A 23,421-nucleotide genomic window follows, 5' to 3' on the forward strand; every position below is an offset into this window, starting at 1 on the left:
CTTCTGTGCAAGCTTTTCCTCCTTCTTATTATAGTGTGGAAAAGTTCAAACCCCACATACCTTCTCCTCTGTGTGGTACTGGGGAGTACTGGGGAATCCTTCTGTTCCTCCAAAGGTGATTTTTATGCTCCTTTGATATAGTCTATTTCATTCAGTGCCAGGGAGAGGAACCGTGTGGCGTCTAGATTGCAGCCATGATTACCCGGAAGTCCCTATTTCAGACATTTTCAGTGATCCATCTTCCCTTCTTCTTCATATGACTTTCTTCTGCCTTCCCACCTCCTAAAACAAGTTAGAATTTTCTTCTTCGTTTTCATATGGTTTGTGACCTATCTGGAAATATTTTTTTCTCTTTCCCAGGAATTATTATTTTTTTCCCTTAAAATCTAGAGGGCAGGGAACATTTTCTATCACCCTTGCAGGTTCTCCATTAGCCTATTCTATGATATTCTATAAGGCTTCTTGGGGTGTACCAAGGACACACTAGACCTAGAGCTAGAAAGACTTCACTCTAAATCCAGTTTCAGATCCTTATTCGTTGGGTGACTATGAGTAAGTAAGTCACTTAACTTCTTTTAGCCTCAGGAACCTCATCTGCAAAATAGGGATTAAAAAATAGCATCTACTTCATAGGATTTTTGTAAGGATAAAATGAGGTAAAAGGTGAACAATTTCAAATCTTAAAAGTCTTTATAAATACCAGTAATCATTATTAATTAAGGTTACTGAAAAAAAATCCTCCTTGACCTCCATACTTGATGAAATCAAGGTCCTAATCCTCCGTTTTTCTTTTGACTAACTTCTATAGTAAACTGTCTGATTACCATGCCCAACCAAGATACTCAAGCCTCAGCTACTAAAGGATTCTAAACATGGCTTTGGTCCCCAAATTAGGAGTTACCATTAAAGTTCTAAAGTGCATAGAAGCTGACCCCAGCTACAATTTTTTTATGAAATAAATTTCCAGCAAGGCATGAAAAATAACAAAATGATGATGCTACAAGCTAGACTTAAAGTACAAAATAACCCAGTGAACAAATCAAGAGTCTGTCCCAAAAGCAGGGCTTAATGATCTTGGTACAGCTGACTGAGCCTCAGCTCCAGGCATAGGACCTGGGTTCAAGCACTTTTACTTAGATGATCTCAGTCAAATATCTTTGTCCCTTTGGGCTTCAGTTACTCAAGTTTAAATTGAAAGTGTTATACTATGTAAGCTCTGAAATCACTTTCAGCATGAACCTCTGTAATTCTAAAATCCTGTGATCTTTTTTTTTCTCTAAAATAGGGATAATTCTTTCACTACCCATCTCAAAGAACTGATGTGAGAATCAGTGTATGTAAAGTTCTTTGTAAGCCATGAGGATGCATGTCAGCTCCAATGGAGCAGTACAGGATTAATTGTCTAATAAACTCTTTGGCCAGTGCCTGCTGTAAGATTTGGGAGGAAGAAACGATTACTTGAGGCTGGGCTGCTAAGGGAAGATTCTGTGGAGGAAGCAATATTAGAGCTGATTTCAGAGTACTGGGTAGAATTTGGCCAGGAAGAAAGGAAGAGGGGGAGGTAGAAAACTTTGTGATCTGCTATTCTGAGCTCTCCTGACTCAATGTGCATTTCCTTTAATGTCAGCAGTATTTTGACATTTTTTAAATTCCATCAGGCAAATACTTGTTGTATGATTCATTCTGGTAAACACAATCTTCATAAAAGAGATATTAATTACTAGGGGAAAATCATTCCCCCAAGGAAATCTACATGTTTATAATTGTTAGATTTTTTTCATCATTGAAGGACATGATCTATGTATCTAAAATTAATTGGCAGTAATGGAATAAAAAAGTATGGAGAAAAGCTGAATACTTAAGTTACTCTTTTCTAAGATGTGAAGTAATGAGCTACTAATATCAGGTAGACAAATTGAACTCAATGATATACAGCATTCTCTTGATTCACAAATTTAATACACCTGTCAAAAAAAGAAAAAGAAGTTTGATAAATTATAAGGTTAGTTATAATCAGTAATTTTGTTAGTAGATGGTTAATTTTTATGATCCCTTCTATGTGAATATATTTGTATATACTTTAGCATATATATGTGTGTATGATATAGCACATTTATTACTGAACAAATGTTTCCAGAATATTTTTTATTTCCTTATTTTGAAAATCACACTTCCATTTGTCCCCTTTTCCTATAGCACCTCTCATATTTTTAATGATGTTTAAAATATCACTGGCATAGGTTTAGCAATCACATCTGCTATTTCTGTCAATATCCAAGAATGCAATTCTTTAGGGTCAGATCGTCTGAATTCATCAAGTCAACTATATGCTCTCTTATTTCTCCTTGCTCACTTTAGATGTCAGATGACTGAAAGTCTTTTTTTGATCAATCATTCCTAACACAAAGTTTGGTAAAAGAAAAGAAACTCAAAATTGGAATTAAATAACTTTGTCTTCTCTTTGTTGTCACTGTCCCATTCATAACAACACTAACCCTTCTTTGATACTCCTTCCCCCCCCCCAATAAAGTTAAATAAAAATGACAACCAAAAGAAAGAATATCCTTTTTTATTTATTAATTTATTGTTATTCTTAGCTTCCCTTGCCAGGCTCTTCCACTCATTCTGAGCTTTAGCATTATTGATGTTATTTTTATAGGACCACACCACTCTTTTAGACTCATCCTTATGTTTCCAGCTCTTGCATCCATCTTCTAAATATTCTTTTAAATCAAAGTTGATTGACAAGTTACCTGTGCATACCTTAGATATCTTGTACTTTTCTTTTTCTTTCTCATAGAAATTTTTTTTTTTATCTGCAGGATTTCAAAGGCCTCGAACTTAACACCATTGAAGTTGATACTCGCTGATGGTACTAAACAAATACAACTTATTATTTTAAGGAAAGACCCTTTTCCTATAATTTCTAGTGTCTTCAATAGGAATGGATATTGTATTTTGTCATCAAAGGATTTTTTCTGCATCTATTGAGATAATCATGTGATTTCTATTAGTTTGGTTATTGATATGGTCAATTATGCTAGTAGTTTTCCTAACATTACATCTGCATTGAATTCCTGGTATAAATCCCACTGATCATAATGAATAATCTTTGTGATTTATTGCTGTAGGATAATTGGTAGTATTTTATTCAAGATTTTTGCATCAACATTCATTTAAGGAATTTGGTCAGCAATTTTTTCTCTGTTTAGTTCTTCCTCATTTAGGTATCAGCACCATATTTGTGTCATAATATTATTTTGGTAAGACTACTTCTTTGCTTAATTTGTCAAATCATTTGTAGAGTATTGGGATTATTTGTTCTTTAAGTGTTTGATAAAATTCACTTGTGAATACATCTGGCCTTAGGGATTTTTTCTTAGGGAATTCCTTGATGACTTATTCAATTTATTTTTCAATCTCAATTTCTAAGATCAGATTATTTAAGTGTTCAATTTTGTCTTTTGTTAATCTAGGCAATTTATATTTTCATAAATATTAATCCATTCCACCTAGATTATCAGATTTATTGTCATATTATTGGGCAAAATAGATTCTAGTGATTGTTTTAATATCCTCTTCATTTAAGGTGAAATAAACTTTTGAGTTTTGATAATTTGATTCTCTTCTTTCCTTTTTTTTAATCAAATTAAGCAATGCCCTAGATATTTCATTTTTTAAATATAACCAGCTCCTGGTCTTATTTATTTGGTCAATAGTTCCTTTTCTTTCAGTTTTATTAATTTGTCCTTTGATTTTTAGTATTTCAAATTTAGTCTTCAATTGAGAATTTTAAATTTTTTTCCTAGTTTTTTTTTTGCATGCCCAATTCAATGATCTGCTTTTTCTATATTTTGTTGATATAAATATTCACAGATAGAAATTTCCCTTCAATACTGCTTTATATATATCCCATAAATTTTATATGTTTTCTCCTTATTGTCATTTTCTTTAATGAAATCAATTATTGTTTTTATGATTTGTTCTTTGTCCTCCCCATTTTGAACATTAAATTTTTCATTTGCCTTTCCTGACTTATTGATTTTATTTTTTATTGCATTATTATCTAAATGGTTGTATTTATTATTTTAGTTTTTCTGTGTTTGGTTGTGAAGATTTTATGCCATAAAAGATGGTCAATTTTTGTAAATATATCATGTGCTGCCAAAAAAAAATATTCCTTTTAATCCCTATTCAATTTCTCCAGATATCTATTATATCTAACCTTTCTAAAACATCATTGTTTCTTTACTTCTTACAAATGTATTTTTCCATTAGATTTATATAGTTCTGAAAAGAGAAGGTTGAAGTCCCCCACTAATATACTTTTAAGGTCTATTTTCTCCTTAAGCAACATTAGTTGCTCTTTTAAAAATCTGGATGCTATACTATTTGATGCATATATGTCATGTACTGACTTTATTTATACTGCCTTCATTATACTATTTTTTTAATCAAGATGCAATTATCTTCCTTCTCTCTTTTAATCAGGTCTATTTTTGCTTTAGCTTTGTCTCTTTGCTACTTTAGCTTTGCTACTCTTGCTTTTTTTTTTAATCTCAGTTGAAACCCAATAGATTGTGCTCTAGCCCTTTCCCTTACTCTGTTTATGTCAACTTGTCTCAAATGTGTTTCTTGTAACTACATGTGTTAGGATTCTTTTTTTAAAGCAATTACATGACACATATTTCATAATTTCATATTACATAACACATATTTCCATGTTCATCATGCTATGAAAAAAGACATTACTTATAGAGAAAAATTAATGGAGGAAAGAAAGTGAAGAATGGAATACTTCAATCTGCATTCAAACTTCATAAATTTCTGCTATAGAAGTGGATAACTTTTTTTGCCAGAGGTCCCTTAGAGTTCTCCTGAATATTTGAATTGCTGTAATAGTTAATTAGTTTATAACTGATTATCTTACTTCATTGTTGTTACTGTGTACCAAATTCTCTTTATTCTACTAACTTCACTTTGAATCACTTTATCTGTGTTTCCAGGTATTTTTTTTGACCATAATGTTTGTCATTCCTTATGGTACAAGATTATTCAACTACAACCAATCTAAGATCATAATTGGTACCCCTACTTCATTTTAACTGGCTAAAGCATAAAAATTCTGTTCTAAATCTTCATCTTTAGTCTAATTATATCTCCCTACTTTAAATGTGTTTCTTATACATAGCAAATTCTGGGATTCTGGCTTTTTTTTAACCCCTTACGTTCTGTCTTAGAATTAGTACTGTGTATTGGCTCTAAGGCAGAAGAGTGGTAAGGGCTAGGCAATAAGGGTTAAGTGACTTGCCAGGGTCACATAGCTAGGAAGTGTCTGAGGCCAGATTTGAACCTAAGACCTCCCATCTCTGGGCCTGGCTCTAAATCCACTGAGCTACCTAGTTTCACCCATGTGGTAGGATTCTGGTTTTTAGTCTACTCTGCTATTTGCTTCCATTTTATGGGTATGTACATTCCATTTACATTAACTATTATGATAATCATTTCTGTATTCCCCTACATTTTGTTTTCTTCTTATAATCTGCCCCTTTATCCTTTCACTCTTTCCCTCCATACCAGTGTTTTGCTTTCAAGAACTCCAACCATTTCCCCTCCCTTATAGTACTCCCCTTCCCACCATCATCCTTCTTATTCCCCTCCTACTTTTCTATATCCTCTTTTAATCACTCCCCTCAACTTCTTCCTCTATTATATTACTACCCTCCCAATGACCCCCTTTCTAATTCTACTTCTCTCTAAAGAAAGATAGAATTCTATATCCCAATGAATCTGGTTGTTCTCCCTTCTCTGAAAAAATTCCAATGAGAGTAAGGTTAAAATATTACCCTTCTCCACCCTCATCCTCCCCTCCAATGTAATAGGCCCTCAACTTATCTGCCTCTTTATGTGATATAATTGACCCCATTTTACTTCTCTCTTTCCATTTCTCTTAGTGCAATCCTCTTTTTCACCCCTAAATTTTTTTGCATATCATTATAAACAGTTTACTACCATGCTCTCTGTTTATGTATACTTCTTCTAACTACTATAATAATGATAAAACTTTTAAGAGTTATAGAAATCATCTTTCCATATAAAATATAAAGAATTCTATCTTATTGAATCCCTGATATTTTTTTCTTTTTCTTATTTACTTTTTACACTTCTCTTATATTTTGTATTTGTACATCAAATTTTCTGTTAAAGTTTAGTCTTTTCTTCAGGAATGATTGGAAATATTTTATTTTATTATATGACTATTTTTTTCATGGAAGAATATAGGCAGCTTTGATGGATAGGTGATTCTTGGTTATAAACCTAGTTTCATTGCCTTCTAGAAAATCATATTCCAAACCTTCTGATCTTTCAATATGGAATTTGCCCAATCCTATGTAATTCTGACGGAGGCTCCATGATATTTGAATTGTTTCTTTCTGGCTTCTTGCAGCATTTTCCCCTTCACCTGGCAGCTCTTTAACTTAGTTAAAACATTCCTCAGGATTATCATTTGGGGATTTATTGCAGGAGATGATCTGTGCATTTTTTTCCCATTTCTATCTTCATGTTCAAGAATTCCAGGGCAGTTTTCTTTGATTATTCCTTGTAATGTGGTATCTTTTTTTGTTTCTATATCTTTCAAGTAGTCTAATAATTCTTAAACAGTCCCTCCTGAATCTATTTTCTGTAAATTGTTTTTCAATGAGATATTTCATATTTTATTTTTTCATTTTTTTGTTTTTGCATTATTGTTTTTTATTTGGTTTTTGAATTTTATTGGTTTTATTTGGTTTTTGAATTTCTTTTTTAATTCTTCCAGTGCCTGAGATAAATTCCCATTTTTCTTTGCATATCACCATCCCCTATTGACTTTGTGCCTTGCTCTTTGACTCCACAGACATTTTCTAGGACTTGGTGTTTTTTTTTCCTGTTTGCTTATTTTCCTAGCCTTTCTTTTGCCTATAGACCAGGAGTTCTAAATGACGCTGATTCTGTGTCCTCTGTTAATGAACTTCAGGACTTAGCACTCTAAACTATTTTGCCCTGGGACTAAGAGCTACAGTGCAGTCTTGAAAATCCAGACACTATAGACTTCTGGATCTCATTCTGAGCTGGTGCCAGGGCCTGGTATTTCAAAGGGTAGGTCTGTTGTTGGTGTAGGCAGGGTACCAGGATCCAGAAGTTGGTCTAAGTTGGCTCAGAACCTGGAACCCTAACCCTCTATGTGAAGTTTTCCTTTTGGTTCTCCCTTAACCCATGAAAATTGACACTCTCTGCCTACCTTTCGAGTTATTTTCAAAAGAAGAGCTTCCTTTTTCCTTCTTGCTGTTGGTTTTTGACCCCTTTTGTTTTAAGGCAATTTTTAAAGATTGGAATAAAAGAATTGTCAGAGTGGTTTCAGCTTTCACTGCTACTAAGCCACCATCTCAGCTCCAACCCTCCCACAGTATATTATTGAAAGCCTTTATTAGTTATACTCCATTCCTTATCTGGAGTTTGTTATCTTTATATTATGAACAGTGGTCCAGAAATACATATTCTTAGACATCATCTTCAGTAGCTATTCACTTCCCAAGTTATTCACTTTTCCTTTCTGCATCTTTTAAATTCATTAGGAAAAAATGAAATTAATACAACCTGTTGTTCTATGGTTTTATATTTTTTTACCAAAACATTATAACCATTGCCTATGTAATTTTTAGATTGTTTCTATCAATATCTTTTGTTAAGCATCACAATGGATATTATTAGTGATCTGGATCTTGTATTTTCATACATGACTGGTTAATTTAAACCTCTAGAGTTGTCAAAACAGAATTGTCAGTTGATCTGAACTCATGGACATATTTTTGTTCTTTGTAGACTTATAGTCAAAGTCATATGAATGTGCATTTTATGTTTTATGCACACAGATAAGCATGTATATTGTAACCTATGATAATATGCTCAGGGTTGTATGTCAGCATTAAGTAGTGGATAAAGGAAAGAAGACTTTGGTTTATGTTCTCACACTAGCTTTCAGTGCCTCTGTCTCTAAAAATATAAGTTTCAGTGCAATTCCTCTGGGTAACATAGGGAGTTTCCTTTTCTATAAAAGCCTAAATCAAGTAGAAAAAAAATTCAAGTGTTAAGGAGCATGTACACGAGGTTAGACTACATAAGCATTTCTAGGATGTATATCAATTGTCTACTGCCTGGGGCAATTTATACCAGTCTATAAAACTTTTACTACTATATAGCTTTGCTTTCTAAACCCCAAACATTGAGTTCTTAGCCTTTCTCTACCCCGGACCTCTTTTTGCAGTCTGGTAAAACTTTTGTAGATCTTCTGAGGCTAATGTTTATTTGAAATAAAATGTAATACATAAGATTTGAGAGTCATTTAATTATAATGAAATAAATTTATTAAAAATAATATTTCTCAGGGGGCAGCTAGGTGTCTCAGTGGATTGAGAACCAGGCATTCAAATCTAGCCTCAGACACTTCCTAGCTGTGTGGCCCTTGACAAGTCACTTAACCCCCTTTGCCTAGCCCTTAACACTCTTCTGCCTTGTAACCAATATACATTATTGATTCCAAGACAGAAGGTGAGGGTTTTAAAAAAATAATAATAATATTTCACAGTCCCTGTTTTAAGAACCCCTGTAATTTTTTAATGTATTTAACTCCTTGCTGCATTCTGCTTTTTTTCTTTCTCTCAGTTCTCATTTGCTTGTTCCTACCACCTCAGTGAGTCACAATCATAAACACTTTATAGCACTTGTTTCTAATTATGCACATGCCTGAGATCTGGCTGACTAGTTTTCTCCAAGCACTTTCTTTTTCCATGTAGATGCTACTAGGGACTCAGTCACATTTTTACCATCTGTTACGGTTTATCCTACATGTCCACAAATGTGGAAATCATTCCTTTGGGATCTATGTATAAACACCAAGAGCCATACAGTCTTTACAGCCAGTTACACAGGATGAGAAAGTTAACTTCTATCTGGAGCTAGATCCTATTTCTTTTCTTATTTACCACAAACTTATCAATTACTCATTTAAGAAACACAAAATCAGTTGTAAAGGTTTATACCATTTCTCTGTCATTTTCTATTCCCACTCTTCTTATGCTCACTAGTTCCACCTATTGTTTATAAAATTCAGAGGATCAACCTTACAGTAATGCCAAATATCAAACATCAGCATCAAGAGAATATCTTGTTCTGCCTTTGAGAGTATGAGTGTTATTATTTTCAATCACCTTTCCTCTGTCATCATTATTCTCCAGTCTGCTGTCCTTTCCTCACTCTTATATATCACCACATCAAGATCTTGGTGGCAATTATATATCAGACTCCAGGTCACAGACATTCATTTTTCAGAGACTTTATACATGGTACACAATCTTCTTCCCCAATGCAACTTCCACACCTATTCCTGAGGTCTTCAATAAATTTATTAATATTCTCTCAAATACACTGACATTCAAAGTTATTTAATCTCCTTCATTCTCATGGTCTGAACTTTTCCTCTATCTCATTCACACATACATTCAGCCATAATTTTGATTTCACTGTCTCAGACAAGTATTTCACTTCTGTCATCAGCCCCAGAAATGCCTTCTATGTACAACCTGCTAACCTTTCACCTTTATTTTTCGCTCCTCTTAACCAATTTTTTGACCTCTCAATTGCATTGATTCTTCCATCTATCACTATTCCCCAGCTTTGTTTCTTCTCTTTGGTTTGACTTCCCATGCTTCACAGATTTGACATTATAATTAACCAATTCAATTGAACACTATTTGTACTGGGAAATAGCTTTGTTCCACAGCTGATATGCATCCCTAGGCTCTCCTTTCCTAGTCCCTAGTATCACAGAATTTTACATGCACTCACTCACACACACACACACACACACACACACACACACACACACACAGAACTTCATGCCTTTCGGCAATCTTGCCAAATATTAGTCCCTTTACTCCCAAACTACCTGATATTTACAAGGTAAATACAAGGTGTTTAAGCACCTTGTATTTATTCATTTTCTATCTAAACCTTATAGATATATTACCCATGTGAGCTCTAAGGATCTTCATCTGAAATCATACTTTCTTTTTAAAAAAAAATTTATAACATTCTTTTTTTTTATTTTTAGCTTCAAATTCTCTTCTTTCCTCCAGCCACTCACTGACCCATTGAGAAGTCAAGCAATATATATTTCAATCTGCTCTCAAAGTTCATCAGTTCTCTCTTTTAAGGTGGAATGAATTTTGCTTCATGGGTCCTTTGGTGTTGTCTAGGATTATATTCAAAGTCTAGGATACACTCTACCACAGTTACCTGTATAGGGAAAGTGAACACCACAAACTTAGTGAGTAAATGTGGCCAAGGGCAACCTCTCAGGTCCTGGTGGTTAAAAGTCATTTCTCCCATTCATGGGGTTCTCAAGAATTTCTTCTTCACAATGTTGTGATCTATTTCTTGGGCTCTTGGTGGAGTCATGAGACTAATCTGACTTTGGCTTACAGCAGCATATATGTTGCCAGTGATTAATTTTAGAATGCCATTTGGGACACTAGTGGGATGATAAAAGAGTTACAACATCTTCCTCACCTTTGGAAGTTGACAATATCTTTCCCTGGTCAATGTCCTTCTCTAGGTAAGGGTGGAGGGATAGAAGACCTGGTCAGTGTTTTCAAAGTTATCTTATTTCAACAAGCCCTCACTGTAACAAGGCAATCCTTTGCTTGTTTAATTGAATCTATTATACTGCTCAGAGCACATAATCTAAATAAACATCTCTCTTACAATTTCCAACACACTGGAATCTTAATATCACAACTTCTTAACCTTGAATATGGAATTGTTGATCACCCGATTTTCTTGTTACAATCTGCCCATTCTATGTTTTAATAAGATCTCTTAGTTCTTCTTCCACTTTTCTGGACATTTTTTAGTCTCCTTCATTGGATCATCATATAGTTTCCACTTTCATCTTCCTGTAAAAATAGACTTGAACTCTGGACAACATCCCCACAAGCCTTTGCTCCACTTCCCCAAAATGCTTTGTAATCTCATGGGAATTCTCAGGTGGGCCGAGATCGAAAAGGGATTTAACCTGATTGCAAAGGCTTTTGAGCTCTTTTTTGGACTTCCGTTTTGGGGCAGACGTGGCTCTTTTCATAATGTATGTGAGGTTGTGCCTAGGCCTTTCTGTGGCCTGGACACGTGTTTTCTTATCCTGTCTTTTCTTTAATACTTAACTTTTAACAAACCTCTAAAAAATATAATACTCCTTGTAGAAAGAAACTAATTTCTACCTGCCTCCGTCTCCCCTAAATTTTAACTGTTACATTCCCCAAACAACAATCCTGGACCCTCTTATTTTTTTCTCTCTCTAAGCTCTCACTCAGTGTTCTCAGGACTTGCCAAGGTTTCACTGGCCATTTCCACAAGAAAAACTCTCAATCTGTAAAATTAGGCCTAATTTGTCCCCTGAGAGTTTGATATTTTGTACTGTCAAGTGAACATTTGAAATTTTATTCAAAATTCAAAATTTGTTATAGATATTTCAAAGTCATCATATATAAAACTTAAACCAATCATCTTTCCTTAAAAAATATACCTGTCTTTTCTATTCTCCTGTTTTTATCAAAGTCATTAGTTTTCCTCTAGTCACCCAGGTTTTCAGCTTTGGTGTTAAAAAACTTGACTCTTTACTATCCTTCATATATCATATCAAATCATTTGTCAAAATCTGTTGACTCTATCTCTATTACATCTGTCATAACCTTTTCAATCTAGTCAAAGGGCTACCAGTCATTTCTTTCACCCTTATTTAGGTTTTGTTAACTCATATAGATTATTAAAATAACCTCTACATTTCAATATATTTATATTTTTACTTCACTAAATATTTCCAAAATATTAATTTTAAAAAATAACTATATAATTTTGTAATTCAATTGAATTCCTTCATAATCACATATCAAAATTTGCTGTCTTTCCCCAATTCATTGACATCTACTTGATTTTTAATTCCTTTCCACCACAAAAAGAGCTACTAAAATATTTTCACACCAATATACCCTTTTCTTTTCCCTTTAATCTCTTTGGGATGTAGAACTAGTAGTGATATTTCTGGATCAAAGGGTATACATAGTTCTAAATGTCTTTTGGCATAGTTATAAATTGTTCTACCGAATGGTTCAACAAATCCAAAGCTTTAGGACTAAGTTATTAATGTTCTAATTTTTCCACATCCCCATCAGAATTTGTTATTTTCCTTTTTTTGTCATGTTAGCTTATCTGATAAGTGCAAAATGGTATATAAGATATTTTAATTTACATTTCTCTAATAGTATTTCAGAATATTTTTCCTAGAATTATTGATGACTTTATTTTGAAAACTGCCTGTTCTTGTCCTTTGATCATTTATCAACTGAATAATGACTGTAAATATTTATAAATTTTGCTCAGTTCCACACATTAGAAAAACAAAGCCTTTTTAAAAGAAACTTGTGAAAATTTCCCTCAGTTTCCTTTTTTCTTTCTAATTATTTTTACTACATTTGCTTTATTTGTGCAAATGCTGTTTTAATTTAATGTAATTGAAATAACTATTTTACTTCCTATAATTCTCTCTATCTCTACTTTGAACATGAACTCTTCTCTTACACATATATCTGACAGGTACTTTTTTCAATATTTCACCAATTTACTTATAATATTACCAATTATATCTAAATCATTTATCTATTTTGACCTTTTCTTTGCATTCAGTATCTATACCTAGTTTCTCAAGGTATATTTTCTGTAGCTCTATTTTTAAGCTCATCATTTTTATTTTTAATAAGATTTTTTTAAGATTGCATATGGATATAATTTTCAATAATTTTTTCTGACATTTTGTATTACATGTCCTCTCATTCCCTTCCAGAGAAAAATAAATACAGGGAATAAAGTGAAGAATGGAATGCTTTAATCTGTTATAAACTTTGTCATTTCCTTTTATAGCGGTGGATAATTTATTTCACCAAGAGTATCTTAGAGTTTTCCTGGACTCTGCTTTCTACTTTTCCTGGCAGATGTTGTTAAATAGTGAGTTATTATCCCAAAAGATTAGATCATTGGGTTTATGAAACACTAGATTATTCTGGTAATATTGTTAATATAATTATTTCACTGATCCATCATTCTATTTTTTTTAGTCAGTAGCAGATTATTTTGATGGTTACCATTTTCTAATATACTTTAAGATCTTTTAGAACTAGACCATTTCCACATTTTTTCATTTATTCCCTTGATATTATTGAACTTTTGTTCTTACAGATGAATTTTATTTTCATTTTTTCTAGTTCTCTAAAATAACTTTTGGTAATTTGATAGGTATGACACTGCATAAGTATATTATCTTAGGTAGAATTATCATTTTATTTTAATATTGGCTCAGCCTACTCATGAGCAATTAATATTTCTCCAATTACATAGATCTGTCTTTATTTCCATGACATGTAAATTGTGCTCATATATTTCTGGGTTTGTCTGGGAGATAGACAACTAAGAATTTCATATTGCAGTTGGTATTTCTCTTCCTGCTAGGTTTAGTTGGTAATATATAGAAATGTTTGTGATTTGTGTGGGTTCATTTTATATCCAACCACTCTGCTGAATTTGTTAATTATTTCAATTAATTATTTAATTGGTTTTCTATAGTAATCTAAGTATATTATCATATCGTATGCAAAGAGTGATAGTTTTGTTGTCTTACTACCTATTCTAATTCCTCCCTTTTTTTAAATCTTTTTTTATCTTATTGCTATAGCCAGAATTTCTATTACAATACTCAATAACAATGGTGACAATACACCTTCTAAGTTTAATCCTGATCTCATTAGAAATCATCAGATTTATCTCCACTTCAGATAATGCTCTTTACTGGTTTTAGATAGATACTAATTATTATTTTTTAAGAAAGACTCTTTCTAGTCTTTTAACACTACAAAATTCCTAGAAGGTACAAATATGGTCTCATGTAGAAATATAAACTGCTTAATTTTATTGAGTCCTTTAAAATTTTTTCACTTCTGTTAACTTTTTATGCTTCTCCGGAGACTTGTATTTGAAAGTCATAATTTCTGTTCAGCTCTGGTCTTTTCATCAAGAATGCCTGAAAGTTCTCTATTTTATTGAATATTCTTTTTTTTTCTTTGAAGCATTATACTGTTGTTGTTGTTTTTTTTTTTCTGGAAAGTTTATTCTCAAATGTGATCTGAGTGCTTTTGCCTCCTAAGGCCCTTCTAGGCCCTCCTGAGAATCTTTTAACATGGTTGTTAACTCCAGTTATGGGTCTACTGTATTTGAATGGTTTCCTTTTTGCTTCTTAAAACTTTGTTGTTGTTGTTGTTGAAATAAGTGCTGGAATTTCCTTGTGATATTACTGTGAATTTTCATTTTGGGCTTTCAGGTAAATGATGAGCAGATTCTTTCAATTTCTATTTCACCCTGTGGTTCTAGGATATTGGTATAGTTTTCTTTGATAATTTCTTATAATATAATTTTTCATTCTTTCTTTATTATGACTTTCAGGTAATCCAATAGTTACTCATGTATCTCATCCATCAACCTAATCCTTTTTTCAGGTCTCTGTGTGTGCTATAATTCAGGTCTATATAATGTGTGCCATATCATATACCTTTTTGTTAAACGAAGCTCTTATATTTCAAAAACCTAACTTGATCACTACTGTTGTTCAGTCATTGTCATGTCCAACTCCTCATGATTCTATGAATCATACTGTCCATGGGGTTTTATTGGCAAAAATATTGGAGTGGTTTGACATTTCCTTCTCCAGTGGATTAAGACAAACCAATTAAATGACTTGTCCAGGATCAAACAGCAAGCAAATGTATGAGGACAGATTCAAAAGCCTGATGCTCTATCCACTGAAACAATAGGTTAGCTCTTGGGAAAACAAATTGTTACTTACCAAAGGTCACATAATTAGTACATACCTTGGGTCAGATTTGAACACAGGTCTTCCTGACTCCAGACCAAGCAATCTATCCACTGAGCCACCTTGCTGACATGATTTGATCAGTAGTATATCAAAAATCATCCTATAATAAGTCATCTTATTATAGACTATACAACATTTAATTTTGTCCTGTGATTAAACTTCTTAAGGGCATCATATTACACACTAAAATAAGCAATAACTAGCAGCTAATTTCCATATTTATTCCTAATGAATAAATTGAAGTACTATTTCTATGAATTAGTAGGAAGGGATAAAATGAGAGAACCCTTGGTTCACATTTTAGGCAAAAATAGGAAGAGCATTTCCCTAGATCTTAGATTTTATTCACATTGCTCTTCAATTAATTGTGGTTTTTATTCACCTTTGCCCAGATTGATGATTGTCAAACTGATAGACTGACTAATTAAAAATTTAAGTGGGATAGTATTAAATAACTATTCTTATGTAAATGTTATGTTGTATGGAGCCTTAGAGATCTCAGATAGCTTTTCAAAACCACTCTGGTTCCATTACAGTTAAGGAATTGGTCCATAGTTTTCAGTTCTTTCCCCCTAGTACCCTCTAATCTCCAACTCCACATCTCCTGACAGAAAGCTTTGGGGATACTATTTAGGAAATTTATACTCAGCTGACAGAGGAAACAATAGATTTGAGAAGTATGCATTATTATTTTCTTGGTCCTCATATTTTGCCATTGTAACTCTGATGTACCTGCTAAATACTTGCTCATGAAATGACTGTATATTGATCTTAATTAGAAATGAAAATATTTCTAAATGTAATTTGAAAATGTCAACTTTATTTTGTTATTTCAAAGGTCTTGCAAGTGTGGTACATTCTACAGTTTTTTTCTAATGTTGCTTTTCATGCTGCTCTTATCTTAAGAGCAACATACTAGAATAGCAAGACTTCAAATAAGATCTAATTAATTGAATTGAATTCAGGTCTCCCATTGGAATAAAACACACCTTGAAAGCTGGCCCAAGATAGAAGAGTAAACCTTAGTTACTCCCCAAAAGCATTTCCAAATGCATTTTAAATATGCACAATTAATTATAAACATATTCATATTGGTCCAAAGGGTTTTCTTTGCCAGTGATGAAATATACCTGCTTCAATAAACAAAGCTCAAAAGTTTCAAGGATTTATTAATTCTTTAAAAGTAATGGATTTTAGAGAAATCTTTCTTTAAATAGGTAGGTTACAAGTAATATAGCATTTTCATTGAGGACTTGGATGTTTAGTTCTCAATCTTACTTGACTCTTCTTCAACAATGTATAGTGCTAATCATTACATCTTTCTGGACACTTTTGACTACTTTATCTTAAAAAAATATATATTTTATTGGTTCTCCTTAGTTTCTGAGCATTTCTTTCCTGTCTCCATCCCTAGTTACAGGGAACCTTGGAACCTTGGGATTATCCTTGGAAATATACCTATGTTTGGAACCTTGGAATTATGTTTCATTTTTATATTGTTTTCACCTATCAGTAGCAAAATCCTATCAATTCTACTTCTTGAACATCTGCTATCAATGCCCTCATCTCTTTGTTACCATGTTCACTGGCCTTCTAACATAATCTCCCCTTATCATTACTATTAAAAAATCACTATTTCTAAAAAGAGTTCTTGCTTCTATTGTCTCCCTTCTTATCCATCTATGATATAGCTACTGGAATAATCTTCCGCATGTTCTGATCATGGAAATTTTTCTGCAAGAGCTTTAGAAGGATCCTATAACTGTCCTAACTAATTATCCTGGGGACAATTATAAAAGCCTCCTGACTGGCCTCCCAACTTCCTTTCACTGGTTAGCCAAAATCATCTTTCTAATTGTTATTGTGGGATGTTTAAGGGGAAGAGACAACAGGTAAACATCTAAATATTTTAAGTTTATTGATGGGGAAATGGGTTAGGAATGAGGGTAACAAAGGAGAAGTAAATTTTTTCATCTTATCCCCAAACTAATTTCCCTTAATACTATCCTATTGGCTAATTTATCTAAGCTAAATAAGTTAAGTTTCCCCCAAACATAACCTCACAAACTGAGTCCAGAAATGGACCAAGATCCCAAAGGTAGTCCAAATTAGGTCCAGAATATATTTGATGGTTCTTCTTTGGTCTTCAATCTAGCTGCCAGCAGCCTGTTCAAGTCTCTCTCTCCTCAAGCTTTTATCTCACAGCGGGACAGATATCTTGTAGAAAAATGGAAATCACAGCTACCTCCAAAATTTCAATAAGAAGTATGGTTTCAGTTGGGACCACAACCCCTTTACAATCTTGACCAAGTCTCTTATGTGATTCTGTGTCACTTGCTCCCTGTCAATCAAATGCAGTCTTTTCTCTCCTTACTGCATACTACACAAGACTTATTGTATCTAACTAGGAAGCAATACTGAGTATCAAGTCTAGGTCAGAAGGTAAGAGTTATTCCTTTGTTTTATTTTAAAGAACAATTAATTCTAAAATTTTATAAACTATCTGAAAAAATAAAGTTCTACCAGATTCCTTCTATAACACAAATATGTCTTTGATGTCAACCAAAAATAGTAAAAGCAAAGGGGGGGAAATGACCAAATTATTGCAAAAAACTTTAAATAAAATTCTAACAAGGAGAATACAGAAATATACCACATGGATTATATTTTTGACAATATTTGACCAGATATATTTTGATCAGATGGAAATTAGACTCTTTCCAGTACTGGTTCAATATTAGGAAAACTATATAAATTTATTATATCAATAACAAATCAATTGAGTTTTATGAATAAATATAGAAAAATATAATACCCATTCCTTTTTAAAAATAAAATAGAAACTAGAGCAATAAATGGAGCTTTTCTAAAATTTGGTAATTATCTATCTAAAACCAAAAGAAAAACATTATGTTTAATGGCAGCAATCTAGAAGCTTTTTTGCTTAAGATGAAAGGTGAAACAAAGATATCTGTCATCACCATTATTAGTCAATGTTATACTAAAAGTACTAGCTATACCAAAAAGACTGAAATGCTAAACATAGGCAATGAAAAAATAGCTTTCATTTTGTGCAGGTATAGTATAGTGGTAGTCTCTCGGTGACCGAGAATGACGATTGTCTTTGTGCAGTTTCATCTACACATCATCATGTGGCTTTGCAGTCCAAAGACTGAGGCAAAGAGTTTGTGGCACATGGGGCATGGGACGCCAGTTGTTATGAGAGGTGCGGTTGTGGCCTGGTGTCGACGTTCACGCGCAGCGGCAAGACGTCGACGTCGCTCATCTTCAAAGGTGGTGGCAGCATGGTTAATGTGGGTTCGCCAGCTGCTTCTGACAGAGGCAGCGAGTTCTAGTTGCTTTGGTGTAATGCCAACCCACTTCAAGTTGGACTTTAGCTGATCCTTGAATCTTTTCTTTGGTCGGCCTTACTTCCTGAGTCCAGCTGACAGTTCACCATAGAATACCGGTCTTGGTATTCGCTGTGGGTCCATGCGGATGACGTGTCCAGACCATCATAGCTGGGTTCTGAGGACCAGGACTTCGATGCTGGTTGAGTTGGCTCTGTCGAGGACTTCTCTGATTGGTGATTCGGTCCTGCCATCGGATCCTCATGATTGACCGGAGAGAGCGTTGGTGGAATTGCTCCAGCTGTTTCATGTGCTTCCGGTACAGTGTCCATGTCTCATAACCGTACAGGAGCGAGCTGAGGACCACTGCGTTGTACACTTTGAGCTTCGTCTCAGTGCTTACACCTCTGTGTTGGAGGACTTTGCAGTACAGCCGCCCGAGTGCCTGGCTGGCCTTTTGGATCCTGGCATTGATCTCATGGTCTAGGGACCCGTCGTTGGCAATGGTGCTGCCCAGGTACTTGAAAGTGTTGACGTTAGAAAGCTGCGTGCCGTCGATTATAATGCACGGCTGGTTAGTTGGCCTTCCTGGTGCAGGTTAGAACAGCACCTCTGTTTTGCTGAGGCTGATAGTCAGGCCAAACAGTTTTGTTGAGGTGGAGAACCTGTCCATAATGGTTTGGAGATGATTTTCTTGGTGGGCCATGAGAGCACAGTCATCTGCGAAGAGAGCTTCCAGGATGAGTCTCTCTGTTGTCTTTGTTTTTGCAGTCAGGCGGCGAAGGTCAATAACATGATATACTCAGAAGATCCTGGAGAATTAACAAAAAAAAAGTCCAAAAAAATAACAAAGCAATAAAACAATAAAGTGATCTGTGAATTATGATCTATTAATGACTTAACTATTATAAACAATGCAAGAATCCTAGACAAATCTAAGGGATTCATAAGGAAACGATGAAAAATTCTATCCACCACCATAGAAGGAACTGATGGAATCTGAATACAAATTGAAGTATAACATTTTCTACTTTGTTTCTTCCATGAAATTTTCTCTACTGTTAGTGTCATGTGGCTTTGTTCACAACATGGAAATATATATGACATGATTATACATGATTGTTGTGGGCTCAGAGTGAATCCAGGAATCAAAGTCTGGCCTTGGGATGAATACATAGTTCATACTTTGGTGTTAGGATACAGTTCACAGGGTTCCCCCTCCCCTGATCTTTTTGCCCCAAACTAAAGGCTAAGATCCAGAACAAGGTAATCAAGGGTGTCCTGATTGGATCAAGTACACAGTGAGAACAAAAAATTGAGCCTAAGCCAGGGGCTAGAATTTGATTAGCCCCTGACTTGATCAAGTTCAGAGTGAAATCAAAAGCTTAGCTCAAGCCTGAGAGAAGTCCTTAAACCATCCCCATTTTGTGGGTTAATTTAATCATCAGGGGGAAAGAATTCTAAGAGCTCTCAGCCCTCAGACCATCACATGAGCCTCCAAGAACTGAATCTGGTAAAAAGCCAGAAAATAAGCTTAGAATAACATCAAGAAAAGACTGAAGCTTAAGAGGGTACCCCAATTTCCCAGAAAACATAGTCTACTTCTAATTAGATAGGAAAAATGAGCAAACAACAATAAAAAGCACCTAACCTAAAATAATTTTTATGGAGACAAAGAACAAGATATAAGCACAGAAGGGGACAGTAAAAGCATAGGAAACACACGCACACATACACAAAGTCCAAAAGAAAAATATGGATTGGAAATAGAGTCTGAGGAGCACAAAAGACTTCAAAAAACAGTTAAGAGAGGCAAAGGAAAAATGGGGAAGAGAAATGAAATGATGAAAAAAGAAAGGAAAGTGATGCAAGTACTTGTTAATTTAATTTTAAAAAGAAGAGAATCAAATTAATAGTCTCAAAGATGAAAAGGGTGATCTTACCTCTAATGGAGAGAATATTAAAGAAATTATTAACAATTATTTTGCTCAATTATATGGCAATAAATATGACAGGTAAAATGGGTAATATTTACAAAAATATAAATTACTTAAATTAACAAAAGAGGAAATAGAATACTTAAATAATCACATATCAGAAAAAGAAATTGAATAAGCCATCAAGGAAGTTCCTAGGAAAAAATCCTCAGGGCCAGATGAATTCATAAGTGAATTCTAGCAAACATTTAAAGAACACTTAATCCCAATGTTATACAAATTATTTGACAAAGCAAGCAAAGAAAGAGTCTTACAAGATTCTTTTTATTACACAAATATGTTATTGATCCAAAAGTCAGGTAGACCAAAAACAGAGAAAGAAAACTACAGACCAATATCCTTAGTGAACATAGGTGCAAAAATCTTTAATAAAATACTAGCAAAAAAAGTACAGCAAGTTATCACAAAGATTATTCCATAGGAATACTAGGTTGTATTCATACTAGGAATACAAGGATGATTTCACATTAGGAAAACCATCCACATAATTGAACATATCAATAATCAAACCAGCAGAAATCACATGATTATCTCAATAGATGCAGAAAAAAGCCTTTGGGAAAATACAACACTAATTCTTATTAAAAACACTAGAAAATTTAGGAATAGAAAGGCCATTCTTCAAAATGATAAAGACTATATATTTAAAAACATCAACAAGTATCAATTGCAAAGAGCACAAGTTAGGAGCCTTCCAAATAAAATCAGAAGTGAAGCAAGGATGGCCATTATCACCTCTGTTATTTAATATTGTTCTAGAAATGTTAGCAATAGTAATTAGAGAAGAAAAATAAATTAGAGAAGAAAACAAAAAAGTGATTAAAGTAGGCAATTAGGAAACTGAACTATCACCCTTTGCAAATGATATGATGGTATACTTAAAGAATCCTAGAAAATCAACTAAAAGTCTAGTTAAAATAATTTACAACTCTGGGAATGTTGCAGGGCAAAATATATTTCAAACAAAACTCAGTAGCAGGAGTAAGAAAGAGAAACTCCATTTAAAATCACTCAAGAGACTTCCTATGGCGGGGGGTTGGGCGGCACACGGGGGGGGGGGGGTAGAAACTGGAGGCACTGAACATGGAGCCTTATGAACTGCGATGGATGAGCTTCCACCTCACTTGACAGCCCAAGAGCAAGGATCTCATCCTAATCTTGTAATGAATGATCAAAAACCACCAATCATAACTAAGGCTATTGATGCATTGCATCGACACAAAGATGAGTTCTTTAAGAAGTATGGAGAGGTGTCTCCTCACCCTCCAATCAGTCCTACAGCACTGCTTGTCAGAGTCATTTCCTTTTCCTTAAGTGATCAAAGGATAATGAGGAGAAGTTTTCAAAGGAAAAAAGCTGTTACCAATATTCCTAATCATGATTGCTTGATATCATCCCATTCTATTCAACTCACACCCTTGTCTTCTGTATATATATATATATATATACTACTTCTAACTGCCTTAATAATGATAAAATTCTGAGGAGTTACAAGAATCATCTTCCCATGTAGGAAGGCACTGAGGCAGAAAAGAAAGCTATTTCTCTTCTTTCTAAGTTATGAAATTAACTACAAACTGATAAGCCATTGCTGCCTTTGCATGATAACTAGGTTGATACTGATATATGGAACCAATACCTGGAAGATTAACATAGTCTTTTAGATGAAAATGACAAAAAAAATAAGCTGGTTTCAATCTTCTTGGTTGTATGTAGAGTGTTATTTATACTGTAGAATTCATGAAGCATTAGTGTTAAGTTCACTTTGTGACTTAAGTGACTTTGGTGTATTTAAAGACTCAAAAGACCAGAATTTTTTAGAATCACGGGGTGCTATTGAGGCTTTATGTTTTTATCTACAAGAGTCAAAAAGAACGATTGAAGTTGTAGAGGAAAATATACAAAAGATGAATTTGTCTTGCAGATTATGTTATGGTGAAATAAGTGTGATCTGGCAGTTGTACCTGGTCAGAGCATCCCTCAAACATCTAGTCCACTAACCATTTTGGAAGGCCTAAAACCTTTCATTTTAGTGAATAATATGGATACCCTTTGGTCACTACTTTTAAACAAAAGGAAAAAGAGTCAGGAGAATTTTTCTGTTATTAGAGTGGATTTTATCCTGGATAATGCAAGGTTTGAACTTGTTATGGATTTGGTAATGGCAGACTTCCTGATAGCCTCAAACTTGGCTACTGAAATCCATTTCCATGGAAAATGTACTCCATGGTTTGTTTCAGATACTAATAGAAAAGACGTGAATTGGTTGATTACACAATTAAAAGCTGCTGAGAGCATGTGCCTGTCTACTTTAGGGCTTATCTGGGAGGACTATCTTAAAAACAATACATGGGTTTACCACGATCATATGTTTTGGACTCTGTCTTTTGAACATTGTTCTATGCCTCATGTTGCTCCTGACTTATATGCTGATCTACAAAAGTCAAATTTAATTCTTTTCAAAGGTGATTTGAACTATAGGAAATTGTTAGGAGACAGAAAATGGGGGTTTACAATTCCATTTCATGAGGCTTTAAATGGCTTCCATCCTTCACTTCTCTGTAGCATAAAAATAGTAAAAACTCAAGTTTAAGCTGGTCTAGCCCCTGGGCAAGGAGAACAAGTTGCAAATTCTAATCCTGAATGGATGACCAGTGGAAACTCTGGTTTATTACAGTTTTATGGAGGGCTTGATTTGACTTAGGTACTTTTTAACGAAGACTTCTTCCCTAGAAAAGACATTTAAAAATTTAATTACCTTGAGGGTGTTGAGTTAATCTCTTTTTTTGAATGCTTACATTTTCAGTATTAGTTGTATTGTGATATTGCTGATTAAGGGTCTCCGGGTTCAGTTTCTTTGGAAGTCTTAATAACATTTTATTTCTTATTATTCATTGAAGCTTTGTGTCTATTGTCCAACATTTCAAGTAAAGTTACTGAGATAAATGTAAAAATGTATTTTGCTTTTATAGTTAATTGTATTTATTTTTTATTTATGTTTTGCCATTTGAAAAGATAGTAAGGTACATGATATTTGGTATTTTGGGAAATATTAAAAATATCT

The 23,421-nt window shown here is 33.8% G+C and overlaps 1 pseudogene; it reads left to right on the top strand.

Moving 5' to 3' along the window:
- The first annotated feature begins 21,460 nt into the window (after positions 1 to 21,460).
- LOC100616776 (damage-control phosphatase ARMT1-like) lies at positions 21,461 to 23,061 on the top strand (annotated as a pseudogene).
- Positions 23,062 to 23,421: the final 360 nt, after the last annotated feature.

Source organism: Monodelphis domestica, chromosome 3 (genome assembly GCF_027887165.1).
Source record: "Monodelphis domestica isolate mMonDom1 chromosome 3, mMonDom1.pri, whole genome shotgun sequence".
In the NCBI taxonomy this organism is placed as follows: Eukaryota; Metazoa; Chordata; class Mammalia; order Didelphimorphia; family Didelphidae; genus Monodelphis; species Monodelphis domestica.